Raw genomic sequence first — 17,270 nt, forward strand, 5'->3', positions numbered from 1 at the left:
TATAACATGTCGAAAAAAGTCATTAAAAAGTCTTAGTAAAGTATGTTGAAAAAGGAAAAAAAAATCATAGTATAGTATGTCAAAAAAGTCATATAGTATGTCGAAAAAGGTCATAGTATAGTATTTCGAAAAGTCATAAAAAGGTTCATAGTATAGTATGTCGAAAAACATCATAAAAAAGTCATCGAATGTCGAAAAAAGTCATAGTATAGTATGTCACAAAAAGTCATAAATAAGTCCTAGTATAGTATGTCGAAAAAGTAATTGTATAGTATGTCCAATAATGTCAAAAAGACATAGTATAGTATGTCGAAAAAAGTCATAAATAGGTCATAGTATAGTTATGTTGAAAAAAGTCATAGTATACTATTCTATGATATTCTTAAGGTCTACTATACTATCACTTATTTTTGACTTTTTATGGCATACTATACTATGAGTTTTTCTTTATTACATACTATGCTATCACTTTTTATGACTTCGTAAAATATTATACATTAATCTTTTTTTACATATTATACTGAGTTTTTTCTTATGACATACTATACCATGACATTTTCTGACTTTTTTTTGTGACAAATTATACCATGTTTTTTTTCATGACTTTTTATGACATACTATGCAATGATGTTTGATTAAATCCTCTACAATGACTTTTATACCATAACTTATTTATACTATAACTTTTTTAGCATACTATGAGTTTTTCTTATAACATACTTTTCAATGACTTTTTATGACATACTATACTATGACTGATGAAGGCTTTAAACTTACATTTGTGTGTATGGAGCTTGAATGTAGGATTTGCTGCCCTTAGTGAGTTTTCTCCATCAGTCCAAAGCCATGATACTTTAAAGCACCCATAAGGTGGAGTGTCATTGTATTTGTGTTTTATGTTTCACATATGTCCTGTTTGGTGTCTTGTCCAGGATCTTGGCTGCATTCCTTCCACCCAGTGCTTCAAATAATCTCCTGCCCTTGTTATCCTGTATAGAAATATGTGAGTATGGAGAAAAAAAAAAGAATAAATGACTACGGACATATTCTTGTTGGTTTAGTATACTTTTAATCATCAGATCAATTTATTACCAATAAACATGGTGGATAATCAATAGCTAGACAGTCAGTGAGATTCATTTTGACAGCTGCTCCTCTGAAAGCGCATCAATAGAAGTGTGAGATATTACAGCTGTCCTCTCTTGGGCTAACCTTTTCAACTCATCATGGCCCTATTCCAAAGCATTTCATTATCATGCAGTAGATGCAGCCCCGGCTGAATACAACCAATATCTCTAACGACATTCTAATGTGCCATCACCTCACCAGCGGAAACAAACAAGCCATCAGCAATGCTGCCATTAACAATTCACCATAACATCACATTACCTGCCTGGGTTCATTTTCATTGTGGACAAAGGAGCATGTCTTTACCCCCTTTATGGCTTTAGCTGGGTAACACTTTACAATATGGTATAAAAAATCATGATTGGTTACTAAAAAATGAGGAACGATCTGATGATTGATGAGTCTTTAATAAGTAGTTCCTGAATAACTGATTCCGGGACTATATAGTAGATAAGGCAAAAGTGAGCATGTCTCAAATACCCCCGCTCACTGTTTGACCCCTACTAAAGTAGGGTGAAAGGTTTTGCCCTTTTGGAAAAATTTGAAGAATTTGGGGCATCCTGGACTTCTAACCCCCAAAAGGCACAACTACACCACACTGTCAACCATCATACCAAATGTGAAGTTCCTAGGTTAAATAGTTTTCAAGTTCTGCTCTGGAAACGAAAGTGTGACACGCAAACGGATGGAAGGACGGACATGCGGAGCGCTATATAATTTACATGTTAAGGCATCAAAACCACTATAGTTACCCTTGGCGGCACTTTAGGATTAGGCACTTAGTTACATGGTTGGGCTTAAAACTACTACGTTTGTAAAGTGAAAATGACACTGAACGTTGTGAACACGGGACACAAACAGTGGTCTCCTGGATGAAACGTCACCACACTACTGGCGCACATTCTCGGAGGGTTTACTGTTGCCACGGATGGGTTTACATAATGGTGCTAAAGGGTGCCTTGTGCGGCGGTAATGAACGCCTTGGCATTTGATGCCCTGGGAATGAAAACGGACTGGGCACGCTCCCATGCACGTACAAGCATTAACATTCATTCAATCTCTGCTCAGGTAGGCATTACTCCTCTATATCTTTGCATAAAAATGCAATATTAATGCTCTGAATATTGAATTTAGTTAAAGATTTGACAATGGAAAGGCAATAACTCCAAACACATCTTTCACAAATACAATACAACAAGAAAATTCTCTTAAAAGATGTATGTGGTGTGCATTTAGTGTCTATGGGCACAACAATACAGTCCAACCACACTGGGAGAGATGGACAGAAAAAAGGCACAGACTTTAGCAAACACTTTACTGTTCCCCAGTACCGGCAGAAATAATGGTTCATTCTAGCAAAGCACCACATTTCTGGTCACTTTAGTTCCTGGACTGTTGAACAGATGCTGACAGTGTCATGCTACGTTATACTGTATATATCCAGTATGAGTTTTTCGGGAAATACTTATTAATGATTCCTTAATTCTCAGATTGTTCCTGATTCGTTCCTCACTAGTTCCTTACTAACTACTCACAATTGTGTGCACCACATTTTAGGGTTTTTCTTTTCGCAGTAATCACCACTGGCAAGTCCTGTAAGGACTGGACCTGGGTAAATGTCCCTGGTTGCCTTTTAATTGGGCCAGATATAGTTCAGGTTTATAATAGCAACAAGGATCCTTACTGATACCAGCAACATTAGAGGCTCTTTAACAAGTCCACATGTATGGCAATTATTTCCTCCAATTAAGAATGCATTGCACCATTGTTACAGTCACATTTGACTGGTCTGCGTCACGCCATTGGTGCCATTAACCATTAACAAGTTCTTGTATATTCAAATCAAACACAAACCTGTTTTAGGATATATTCCTTCAAAGCACAGCCAGTGTGCTCAAATTAAACATATGCAAATCTGACCCTTTTTTTTGGCAACACAAATGTGCAGATGATGAGTCACCACCGTTTAAGCAGCAAAAGCAGTTCCTCTTTTTTTAACACCAGAGCACAGGCAACATTTTGGGACTGTCACTACCTATTATGAAATTAAAATAGCATTTTTATACACCATAAAAACTTTTAAACAATCCTGATAGATTCTCAGTCATGGCTTAGTAGTTACACTCAACAAAAATGTTATAATAAAAATTATATAATAAAGGGAAAATAGTCAACCCAAGTACTTAGCTTGTGGATTAACAACCAATTATTTGCCTGGATATTACAGCTCAGATAGTCCTTAATTGCCTTGCTCCAATAGACTGCTGTTTTTTCTGCAAGACTACGGGGACATTTTTTGCTTTTGTTCAGTAAGTTAGAGTTATACAGATGGAAATGTGGACTTGGGTTTTGAAAGGCCACCCCAACCTTACAACTTATAAGTCATAACAGCCAGGTCACTCCCCATTTTCCATTTATCTTCCATCAGTGAAAACTCATCTCTGATCCTGGATATGTCTTGGTCTCCCCACGGGATGCCATCACATCACATTGTTTTTCTTGATCTTTTATTTGTCCAATTTGATGCAGCAGAGCGGAAGAAAACAACCTCATATTCATTTGCATACAATTTCCCTGCCTCCCCCTTGGAGATATTACTCACTACACAGTAGGCTATATGCAATAAAAAGGTAAGATCATGGCGCTTGTCATCTGTATTCACAAGAGTTAGTCAGCCAGAGAGTGACTTTGGCGTCGTCTTACCACATCTCAGACTGTTTCTGGCTTTCGGAGGCTCTGAGGGCATTAAGGGATCCTGTCAGATGTGAAAACGAAGATGAGTGTGTAAACTGCTGGTGATGATGCATCATCTGAGTTGGGGCCTGACTTAATATGGCCTGTATACCTGTGCATTCTCCTCTCCTTATAAAGATTAATGACCCTGACGTCCATTTAACCCTATGGATGAGCCTGAACTACAGCGTGCCACAAATCATCAAGTCTTTCAGTGCACTTAAAGGCAACAAATCCTCATTCTTTAGACGGGGCAATGTGGATCAACTCAATGGGTTGTGACCCCTAAATCATAGGGCTGCCTGTCTGGCTAGGACACCTTCATATTGGTGTATACACAGAATGGTTGTCTAATACAGGGAAGGACATGTTTCTTCTTTCCTTCCCACCCAGCTATGTGGAGCGACATTTAACAAATGTTTCTTATATCAGAAAAACAGACATTTATTTCTAAATTCCTTGTCTTGCCTTACCTACTGTAAAATATGACTACTTACAATCACAGATGTATGCATTTCTTGCAAACTTTTTATCGATTCAGTATTTTAGGAAACCAAGACTTGTGTGATGAAGGATGTTCAGTAGCCTTGCTGTCACTGAGCAGCTGTCAATCACTCAAACTCCAATCAAACGTTCAAACTAGGCAGCGCTGATCAAATATGAATCAATATTTTGTTACTGTAATGCCTATTTCACTTCAAATGTTTTCAGAAACATCTTGTAGCGTACTGTTTAGCTATAAAATGAGAAAGTTTGTGACCCGGCAGCCATGTAGAGATCAGTTGAGGAAATACCAAACACCGCCCACCAGCCGGAGCAAATTTTCTCATTTTACAGCTAAACAGTACACTACAAGATGTTTCTGAAAACATTTGAAGCGAGAAATAGGCATTACAGTAACAGAATATTAATTCATATTTGATCAGCGCTGCCTAGTTTGACCGTTTGATCAGAGTTTGCGAGTGATTAACAGCTGCCTCTATTGAATGAACAGCCGATAGGAAAACTCTCTCTCTGAAATTACCTGTGATTGGTCAAAGTCTCCCATCACAGGCTAGATTTATAAACAGCCTGAAAACAGAGCCATGAGGAGGTGCAGACGTCTAGTTTTCTCTCACAACACTTTAATTACAACATGCTGAAAGGTTATTATGGAATTTTTGCCCAATGACGCCAAAAATATTCTGCCTACTGCAGGTTGAAATAGCCTAGAGGAAGCAACAAATGCATACTCCGACAGATTGGTGGGACTGTGAGACCCACATACTCCACTTAAAGGAAGAATTGAAACTTGAAAACTTGGAAGGAAGACCGCGCCAGTGAACCATCCGAATACTAAGAATACAAGAAAAATTCAAAGCAGGCTCTCGCCCGGCCCACTCAGTGGCCAAACTTCTTCAAGAAACCCTCAGGTCTGTACACATTAACACCACCTATATCCTGGCTTAAGTGAAGCAGTAGGTTTAAGATAACCCCAAATTGTATTGATTCCCCTAGGGGGATGAGGTCATTACTGCATCGAAAGTCAAATTATTCACCAGGGGAAATGAAATGGAATTAAAGGACTGACTCAGGCATATGGAATATACAATTGAGCAAAACAAAAAGTTTGGGGGAAGCAAGGATTAATGTTTATGTCTTCCTCTCAAGAATAATCCTATACAAGGGCGATACAAACATTATTAACAGTGAAAGGTAATACTGTTTGGCTATAGGCCTAGAGAGGATTACTGGAGGGAAAATTCAGATAGTGTAAATAGGTTATTTGCTACCCAGGCACTAAGGCACAGGAGAGGCACTTCTCATTGATAAAATGCTATGCTCTCATATTAGGAATGACATTATTTCCAGTTCAAGAGTTAGCCTCAGGCTCCCTAGGGCTGTGGTGACAGGGTACAACCTATTGCATCAGACACTCTTGGAAATTATATGAATTTCTGAGCACAGCCAGCAGTAAAAGTCAAATCATTCTGACAACTATGGTGTACAGTAAATTGTACAGTTGGTGTGGCAAATCTGCCTGTAAGTAGTAAAAACATTCATTGCACTGCATCTGATATAATTAACCTGGGAAAGAGGAAATTGTTCCTTACCCAAATGGACCAGAGGGAATTGATTAGTTTGAATTTATACAGCCTGAAGATAATCTGCTGCGCAGTCGGTTAGGTGTGCAGCCGAAGTCTCCATGGTGACATACCTGACGTAAAAAAAGAACAACCACCAAGAAAGGGCCAGCCAGAGTTCATTCAGATTTAAGTTTGCTTAATAATCTTGCTTCCTGAGGCAGTCGAGTTAACTCAGCCACAGAAGTGAACAAAAGGAGAGATACAAGAGAAGAATCACATCACTGTAAACCTGGACACAAAGAGTAAGCCCTGAACTGTACGGTTTAATTCATATCTATATGATATATAGATACATATATTTTCATGCACAATATTATCTATCTTGCTGGTAAAAAAATATATATTTTCCCTTACTATGATTTTTCTGCAGTGATGAATTATACATAATAGAAAAAAATAGAATAATCATTCTACTGTGTGCCTTTAAGACAAGCCTACAGTAATTTATGGTCACATATATTAATGTACAGACACTATGTGACCATTAAACATCAAGACTAGAGCAACTACAGCCATGCTAGCAGCTCTGTGAGACCATATGTAGGCATGGTGGTGCTATGAGCTGAATGCTAAAGTCAGCAGGCTAAGATGCTCATAATATACTGATGTTTAGCAGGTTTAATGTTCACCACCCAATTGTTCACCGTCTTCGTTTAGGGTGTTAAGTTTAAGTTTAAAGGGTGAACCCAAACGCAGAGAGACCAGGCAGGGTCAAAAAACAAAGCTGACAGGAAACCAAAAACAGGGAATGCAGGCTAAGGAAATATAAAGTACAAAGGAAAAACACCAAAAACTAAACTGGGTACAACCCATAAGACACGGAGAAAACAGGCAGGATGAACACTGGTAACAAGGCAGATGACCTGACACTGAAAGAGTGAAACACACAAGGAGAGCAGGGTGATTGAACACAGGTGAAACAAATCAGGGCGGGGCAGATAATCGCAAAGGCAGGAAGTAAAACCATGTGAGGACTTAAAAAATAAAACAGGAAACAACCTACGACAAAAACCCAGGACCATGAGCGGCTGTGGCTCAGAGGATAGAGCAGGTTGTGCACCAATCGGAAGGTCGGTGGTTTGATCCCCGGCTGCTCCAGGTCACATGTCGCTGTGTCCTTGAGCAAGACACTTAACCCCAAATTGCTCCCGAAGGCATAGCCATCGGTGTGTGTGAATGAGTATTTAGATTAGATCCTGATGGGCAAAGTTGGCACCTTAGCAGCCTCTGCCATCAGTGTATGAATGGGTGAATACTGACATGTAGTGTAAAGCGCTTTGAGTGGTCGGAAGACTAGAAAAGCGCTATATAAATCCATTATCATGCATCAGCATTAGCTAACATTTGCAAAATAAGCACTAAAGCTGAGGCTGATGGGAATGTCATTAGTTTTACAAATTATGTGGTCATCAACCAAAGGATAAGGCAAATAGAAATGTTGATGTGGTGATAGTGACAGCACTATTAAAGGTGCTAAATACGGCATTGGGAGCATTTCTGTCGAGCCATGACTCGCAGCCAAGCCCCTAGGAAGAGCGCCAGGCTTTGAAGCAAATTTTCGTAATGGCCAAATTGTGGAATTACAACTTCCTCTGTCCGCCACGTGATGCCATCAGGCCTAAGAAGACATCTGTAAATCAGCGGTTAATGTTAATCAACTTACCAGTATGAACACTTAAATATCCTTTATTTAAATCATTAGGTCCTAAAAGCTGTAAAATTCACTAACAGCCGATTCCAGAGTTATTTTCCTTCCTCCGTTCATGTGAATGAGACCCAGACCGCGGCTGGAGCGAGGGCTGGGAGGTGTGAATGTCTCAGGATTCATGAAATAGTTGCAGAGACATTTCACTTATAAAGTAATATAACAAATGTCAACCTCATGAAGTCGCTAGAGGAAAAGTCTGCACAAAATTTTGACCAAAAGTTTTTGTGAATTCAAATTTCCTGTCAATTTTGACTGTAAAGGTTAGAATGAACGGCTGGGGACGCGGTAGTGCCACATGTCCGTTTAGAGAGCCAAAGACAGACACTTAAGCTGTTGGGTAGAAAGCAATGAAACCCCTCTCTCTGACCATCTGCCACGGGGCTTTCCTCTCTACTCTGCAGTCTGGACAGAAACAGGGGTAGACTGTGGTGACCTATAATGTTGAAACTGAGACACAGCCGCCTTCCAACTGGGCAGCACATCCCCGCCTGGTTATTGATGGTCGGAGAGGGAGATGTAGCCACAAGGAAGTTGTACATCTTAAACTGTCACAGCTGATATTTGCAGTCTGACAACCTGCCCGAATCCCAAATGTCATCCAGCACAAGCACACTCCTACACACACACACACACACACACACACACTCATGCATATACAAATATACACTTAACCCTGTACACAAATATGCAATAAAAAAAGAAGAAGAGCCATCACACCATATGTCATTACAAATGGGCGACTTGCATACAGTGTGAGAATAAAGTGTGAAAGGTGGCGCTATTGCAGTGATTATGATTAATAGCAAAGCTGTCACCGTGCAACAACCATGACTGAGTGCCTGCATATAAGATTATGTTCCACTCTATGAAGCTTTGTCACACTGCTGGTGGATTTGCAAGGTAGCACATGCACACAAGCATCCCCACATGTCATTTACATTTAACATGTTTGACAGCCCTCATGCGACACAGAATTTTATGTGGCATTACAAACATTATAGGCGGGTCGTCCATGACGTTTCTTGACAGAAATTACCAGAGGGGATCTAAATGCTTGGTGGATAGAAACAACTGGTTATTTGTCATATGAAATTGTCAGGAAAATAGCCCATAAACCCACTTGTAAAGACATTACCTCTTGTCTTAAAAAAACAAACCACTGTCTTGATTTTATTTTTTCCTTTCAGATTTCCCTCATACATAAATCCAGTCAACTAGAGACGTATTTAACAGCTTATTCCTGACTTAAAGCCACATAAGCTGCAGTGCAGGCAGGAGACAAAGCCAGCATTTACCTCTCAGCCAGGCTATAGGTTGGTCAGGGGGCCCCGGATTCAGACTGAGCAGAGAGCGATCCAACTGAGGCCCAAAACTGTAATTACACATGAACAGATGGCCTTGCTGGAGGACTCTCCTCCCTCGATCCCTCCTTTCTCTCAGACCTGCTACCTGCAGCGCACCGAGCTCTCTCTCTCCGCCCTCACAGCGTTGTTGCACATCGATTATTGTCCACAGTAAACGGAGGGCTGGCAGGTTGGTTCTACGGTTAGATAGATAGATAGATAGATAGATAGATGCTGCATTAACTGACTGCAGCAGTAAGAAAAAAACAAACTGTACAGTGTAGTAGCCATAATTTACTGAGAGTCTTTCCGCGGACCCCCATGAGATAAAGATGGAGTGGGATAGATGTGTTGCCGAGCTAGCCATGTCCTTTGTTCTCCCTTTGAAATCATGGGGGTGATTTACGAGTGAGGAATACAAATAATGCCTCTGTTGTGCTTCGCTGTGTACCAGTGGCCCAGTGCAGACAGAAGCAGAAACATATTCCAGTCCAGCTCTGGTTATTCGTCAGGCAAAGGACAATGTGTAGAAAGGAGACAAAAACAGAAACTCTTAAAGAATTTATATACCTGTTAACTGAAGCTTCATGCAAAATTAATTTTGTCATCACAAATGATTCAGGGGCGCCAGAGCTCTGGAGAAAACAAGAGAATGTAGATATTTACTGTTTCAGGGGCCCAAATGAGCTGTTTTCAAGGGGCCCCAGAATAAGGCAGCGCCGGGCTTTAAAATGTAATGATTTGTCACATCAAAGTGATATACTTGCCATTGAGCGATTTTGGTGGCCGGATTCTATTTGCAGGCACTTCTTTTTAATCAAAAGCGGCAAAATGAAACTGTGCTCAGTCAACTGAAAACTACACCCCGATGACTGTATCATAGACGGATATAAATTACGTCTCCCCCTCCCCTTGTTGTCATGTGTGTTTGCTATAAAACTGTCAACCAGCAGAAGCAATTACAGCATTGTTTGCGCCAACTACACGCTAACGGTTCGCTGCTCAGTGTCATGGTTCACTTCAACATCTCATCTATCCGGGTCAAAAAACGGCAGCTCCTCGCCATGTCTAATCACCATGAGATCCCACCTCGTGCATTACTCAGTGATCAACAAGTATACCATCTCTGTGCTTTAATGGCTGACTCTTACCTCCTCATTGTGGCTGTAGACCTGCTTTTTTCCCCTCTGTTTTAATGGCAGGAGGAGGAGCAGGCTCCCTGTACCCACCGAGAGACAGAGCTGTAATTACACTCAGCCAGATTGGTTAGGGAGAGAGTTCAGGGCAAGTGTACACCCATAGGACGCATTCAAAACACATAATCAAGCACATACTATATATATAGCTCATGGGGACACAGCAGTACATCCACATAAAGGTCGCACAATGTTATCTTTTTCACAGCACACACTGTATTTAAGGTACACATAAACGTACACACTCACACCTCTCTAGACACACGGGATGATTTATTAAAGCAGCGAGAGGAGAAAAGGAGCAGCACCAGAGTCTAGTGATGGAGAAGGAGGGGGTAAAGCCGTGGGGAGATGAAGTGGGGCGGAAACCTGGACAACTTGTCAGGGTGAAACTGGACAGAGAGTGTGAGTGGATCCTGCTGGGAAACTTCAAGAAGGAAAAGTAAGACAGCAAAGTGCAATGATTAGGTTTAAAGGTAATTACTGTAATTATAATCCGCAGGGATCTCAGGTTTAGTCCAGGGAAATACATCTGGAGAATATAACGCAGTATGACACAGTGACAAATTATACCATTCGTTGGGTAATGAATCCCAGGAAGTGTCTTGCAGGGACTGAAATGATACATCACAGACTTTTCTCACAGCAGCCGTTTTCACTTGCTAAACCAACGTATCCTCATACAAGTTCTTTCTCATTTTTCATGCATTTTCCTACGAATGTCGAGTAACACGTGTCAATTTTCCGCTCATTACATTCTTACAGTCTTTTCAAAATAAACTTCCGTCTTCACAAGAAACAACTTGGTTAGATTTAGGCAACAAAACTGCTTGGTTAGGTTTTGGAAAAGATCGTGGAAGTGGCGTTACTTAAGTATGGAAGTTACGTGACAAATACGTCAACGTTTGGTTTAAAGTACGGAAGTGGGATAACTTAAGTGAAGACGTTGCATGACTCACACGGGCTACGAAAAACGGTTTCCTGGGCGAAAGTCCTGTGTTTTTTGACCTCCTCCCTATGTGGATTACATACGATTACAGCCTTTTTCACAGAAGACATTTTGACATGTCACTGTATTAAAACCACAGGTGTAAAAAAAAGAAAGAAAACAAATGATGGCTGAATTCCTTTTGGCTGCTTTGATTTCAGGTTCCTAGTATTGTGCATGCTGGCTCACTGTCACTCTCACTGGAACACTTGAATAGAACAGAGCCATTGTTAGTGTTATCAATAACACCTGTGCTTCTCCTACTATGTCAAGTCAAAATGTTTGCTGTGAAAAAGGCAGAGGTGCGTCCCAAGTCTCTTAAATTGCATCAACGTTTCCCTCACTTGCCTCTTTTCGCTGGGCCTAAGAGCTGATGATGAAAATACAGTCAAGTCTTGTTTATCGTGAAAGTCATTAAAATGTATTGAAATTCAAATCCACAGGATAATCACAATAACATGCATATGCATGCCATCAGTAACAATATACTAAATGTAAATTTAGTTTGCATTCATAGATAAATATTTGAATAGGTTTCTGAAGGAATAAAATGCAGTAGAATAGGTATTACGGCATATTGTTTAATATTGCTCCATATTTTCTATTTTAATATCTATTTTAATATAGTATTTTAATATAGTATTGCATATTTTAATATAGTATTGCATTGTATTGTAATTGCATTTGATGAAACTATTTATACTACTGGATCAGGTTGCATTCTCTTGCACCTTGCATCATCCATCCATCCATCCATCTTCAACCGCTTATCTGGGGTTGGGTCGCGGACCTTGCATCATATTATACAGTAATTTTAATCAAGTTTATATATTTTCCGTAAACGCTTATCCCATTCGGGGTCGTGGGTGGACTGGTCTGGAGCCGATCCTAGCTGACATTGGGTGTTGGCGGGGTACACCCTGGATAGGTTGCCAGACTATGACAGGGCTGACACATAGAGACAGACAACCGTCACATTCACACCTGCGGGCAAATTAGAGTCAACAATTAACCTGCATGTAAAAAAAACAAAACAGAAAATCCCACGAACCCTTATTATCTCCAATACAATTTCATTCAAAACTGTGACTGTTCTGAAAATGTGCTTGCAGGTATATAAATGGACACATTATTTCTGTGAGGCGACAGTGCTAACCACTGCACCAACGTGCAGCCCGAAGTTTATACCTTACATTTGAAATTTATAGAAATCCACCAGTTTGGATCTTGGGCCTGGCTTGAAAACATCCTGCTTTGAATGACTTATCCCTCCCTGGAGGTGAGCTTCATCAATCTTCCCTTGACGAATAAACACTCCTCTGCTTTGAAGGACACAGAAAAGCCCAGGTTGGATGTTTCATGTCTGTCGGGGTGTTACTCACACATAACAGCTGGCTGCATTACATTATCACACAGATGGACATGTTCCTTTGGCCCATAACTTCTGGATAATGTATCCTCCTCTTGTTGAGCTTCACCGCTGTTTTATCCTCCTGTCATATGCTCAATTAGTTACCCCTGGATTTCATTTATTAATCTTATCCAAAGTTTCATCAGTAAGAGAAATCAGCTGCCTGCTTGCCAGCTGCTTGTGCACACATATACGCACGGATCGGACAATGAGGTTAACAACGTTGGCCGTCATCTTACCATAAATTATGTCAACCAGCTCATCCTCAGAGATCATAATTTGCCCACAATCAGTTTGTCCTTTGAAATGTGCTGCAAGTTGATGACTAAAAATTCCTGGAGGAGTTGACAATATGCAAATGAGAGGTCAAGGTTGTGGAAGTCAGAGTTGATGTAATTTTGCATCTTGGCAGCTCTACGGACAGGATGAGTCAGGTTAGTGTTTTACTCGATTTTCCCTCCCTTATGGGGGTACATGAGTGACAGTGTTTCCTTTCCCTCTGCTCCAATTTGCTCTTTTTTGTATGTTTTAACTTCCTTCCTCCACAATCTCCGATCAGGAAAAGAAAAGAACGGAAAATTTAAAAATTACACACGCATTTTCAGGTAGGGTAGGGAGGACTGGGGCATTCTGGGAACAATGATGCAATTTCCTGTAATGTAATTCAATCAAAATGCAGACACATTCAACAGGACTAAATGTTGCTTTGACTCAGTAATGTCACACTATTAGCACTAACTAGCATTTATTTAAAGGCATCTAATAGAGTGCTGCAGGGATGACGTATTTTTGTAGGCCAACCAGGAAGTTAGCATCGCCCTGTGTTTCCTCGACGAAAAGCCAATGGGATTTTTTGTTGAGGAAAATAAACTCTGTGGCAAACACACGTTTATGATACTTATACGTTTTGTTCAGCAAGATAATTGTCACAAATGAACACCACTTCTATGATTTTTGAAGCGTAAATGCAATCGCCAGAAGTAAAAAGCTAAACGTTAGGCTATAAACAAACTAAACCACGGTCGCATGAGTGTGAGTATAAACAACGAGGCTATAAAGGCGGACGAGTCAGCGCGATGACGTTTAGTCACTTGTTAGCAACCGCCTTTTTAAAGACACGTAAAAGCTTCAAAATTCACCAGTGGGGTATTTGTTAATGTATCTTATATCGTAGAACAACACGTTAAAATCTCTTAGTCTTGTGTTAACCAAATACCTTATTTCAGGCATCTAACCAAAAACCCATTGACTTCCAGACGAGGGAACTGGAAGTGCTAAAATGCTAACTCATTTCTGGGTTTTAGGACTCATTGCTGTAGCTCTCCATATCCATCTATTATACTGTAGCTGTTGTATTGCCTATTGTAATATTTAATGACCTATACAATCTGTATCTATGTTCATGTTGATTGCCCTGTAATGCCATTGATTTGAATCATCTGTCCTATAAACTACATTCGTCATTCAGATGAAGTGTTTTTATGTTTTAATCATTAATCATATCGCCACATGCAGTTACTGTAACAATAACCAAATTCAAAATTGTGTGTATTTTGTAGGCATGCAAAATTTGAATGTTTCATCGGTTGTACAAAAACAAATTTTTGCTAATGCAAAATAGTTGAGGAGCATAATTTCGAAGAGTTATGATTGTCGTTGGAAGTTCTCCTTAAAAGTTGGACCAGAAAATGGTAAAATATTATGCCATTATCTCTCTTTCTCATTAACCAGGTGGAGACGTATGCTCAGAAGTGGGGAAAATACCTTAGCTTTGTGAATGGTCGATAATAAAGGCCATAAGCTTTACCCCTCTCAGATGTTGGACCATCTGTGATTACCTGACTGATGTATTTGGATGTATGACTACAGCCAGTCTGACCTTATATATGGTTTTACTTCATTATTCATCTATTATTATTTTGATTATTATCTATTAATTTTTTCATTTTAACTTGTGATTATATAATTCATGACATTCTCATTTCTTGTCTACTTGTATTGTTTCTATTCATGTTGTACCACTACTGAAAATGACAATAAACAGTTGGTCACCAAAAGTAATATGCCACGAATAGTTAGACATGTTAGGACATACACTTATTTGCTTTGTTGTTGAGAGTTAGGTGAGAAGATTGATACCACAAAAGCGTATAAAATGTTGCACTACTTGAGCTTCTGATTTCATCATTGGTGTTTTTAAGGTGTTTTTTCCTCTTGTGAGGGTGTATTTATGTTGTGTGGCCAATGAAACGGAAAATAAATACACATTTTTCACGGGAGACATGTTGACTTTTCATATCAGGAGAAGCACAAATAAAACAAATTTCATTGACAATGAATAACAGTTCCATCAAGTGTCAGTAAAAAAAAGTCTTTTAGACATACAGTGACTTATCTGCACACTTAACTTGTTAATTAAAGGATGTTAAAAATATGATCTACAGTGCACAGTGTTAAAACAATCTGTATAGATGTTCATAATTATACGGCACACTAAAAAACATACACACCACATATGTGTCTCAATTAATCCGTGATGAAATCCCTGTGGAGAAACATGAGCAGTTGGCATCGTGTCCGTGTGAAAGACTTTCATTGATCTGCCTGTGCATTATAACTCCGACTATAAATATACCCCACATCCCATCCATTTCTCTGAAGTCATTTCCCATCCGTACCTCTTTTCTATAGTTTATCCATCTTCTCCATTCTTCTCTCACACCCACATGTTTATCCGTCCATCTCCTGGTATCTCTCGTTTTCTTTCTTTCCCCAATCTTCTTCAGTTTGCAGCTGTAAAGAAAAGACAAAAGGGTGACAATGACGAATGGACTTACCTTGTCTGGCCCTCTTCTGTGCTGGTTCCAGGTGATTAGATTCACTGTGTGGGCTTCTGGGCTGTTCCTTTAATCAGCTTTCGATGAACGGCTGTTTTTCTTTGAAGAACAGGTTATTTCTAATGTGGTTAGTGGTTCTTTAAAACTAATTGTGTATCATTCTGAATTGTGACATGGACCTTTGTCTACATTTATACAGTTTGCATCTCCCTAAAGTATAACCTGTGTCAGGTACCACCATACTGTCTAGCATTCCACTCATTTCATTGGGCTTTACAGTGCTGAGTTTCAGGCTACATTCTCACATTAAACCAGAAACGATCAGTTCTTGTGTGTCTCTTAAGTAACACAGATGGCCCAAATAAAAAGACATGAATGTGGCATTCAAATTTTGGCAGGTGACATGTTTTTCAGGGATTATTTCCTGCCACAGAAATGCATTTCTTCCTGTGGGCGTTGAATGACTGACAGTAAGTAGAGCATAACTGATCTCAAAACACTCATTTCAGGCACCATGAAATCATAAAGAGTTATTTGACAAAGTAAAGCCTTTAGGATTACAGTATCTTGTGAAATAATCTGTAGGTGTTTTTCATAGAGTGAGCATCAAAAGGCAAAACTGTCTCAGATAGCATGTGCAGACACCACTAGGAAGGGGTGGGGAGGAAATCACTCAAAAAAGTCCGTCTCTCACCCTGCAACTCTAAACTATTAAAAAATGTGTACCTTTTCAGTCAATCTCATAGTAAAAAACACCTCATAATTCATACATTTTAGGGAAATTCTTTACATTTTAAAATGCCATAATGTGCTTTGGTTTGAGTTTATAATAATAATAATAATAATAATCTCTGGGGTTGAGTGTGTACAATTAGCCTGTGTGAATATTTAATGTTGCAAAATGAGTTTTATGATGTACTGGGGGAGGTTTGTAACAGTTAAAGGGGAACTTCAGCAAATATACACATCAAAGTCTGTCAGGCCTTGGGGAGAACAAGTGGATTTGTGAAAAAAAAATGTATAAAGCCTTTTGTGGCTCCAGAAGGAGCTGAGCAAAGTGTGATATATTGCCTCAAGTCATGTCATATGAGGCAGCGTTGGTTGGGGTTGAATACTACAAGTCTGAAAATGAAATAAACAAAAAAAAATCATAGTTGCATAGTTAGAAAGAAGTGAGCTTACCAGACCCCTGCAGCCTGCTCCACACATGGATGTTTAAAGAGAACTGGATACAGCGTTGGGAGGCGGGCTCCCGTTCATTCCTATGAGAGTTGCTCAGACTGCCGAGTGATAAAGTACCCGGATCATCCGGCGATCCTTCCTCATCCATTGGGCCCATAGAGCAAGCGCAGTAGCGTTTCCTTTAACTCCGCCTCCCAGCTTCCTGCTCCAGCCTCGGACTGGGGCTCATTCACATGAACGGAGGAAGGGAAATAACTCTGGATTCAGCTATTAGTGTATTTTACCATTTTAAGGACTGGATGATTTAAATAAGGGCTATTCAAGTGTTCGCACTGGGAAGTTGATTTACCTCAAAAATATTATCTGCTGAGTTACAGACGTCTCTTTCCCAATGTAAGTCTATGGGAAAAAGTATTTTTGGGCCAAATGGCATCACGCTTTGGACACGGAGGTTGTAGTAGTGCCATGCTAAATCGGTAATCTTTTCAGAGGTTATATCATGTTTACAGCGATTGTAATGGTCTTCATCCTAAAATACCCACCATGGGAGCAAACAGATCTGCAAACCTGTAACATTCATTTTCACATTGAACGCAGCATCGACTGGTTTGTGATTTG

Source organism: Sebastes umbrosus, chromosome 2 (genome assembly GCF_015220745.1).
Source record: "Sebastes umbrosus isolate fSebUmb1 chromosome 2, fSebUmb1.pri, whole genome shotgun sequence".
In the NCBI taxonomy this organism is placed as follows: Eukaryota; Metazoa; Chordata; class Actinopteri; order Perciformes; family Sebastidae; genus Sebastes; species Sebastes umbrosus.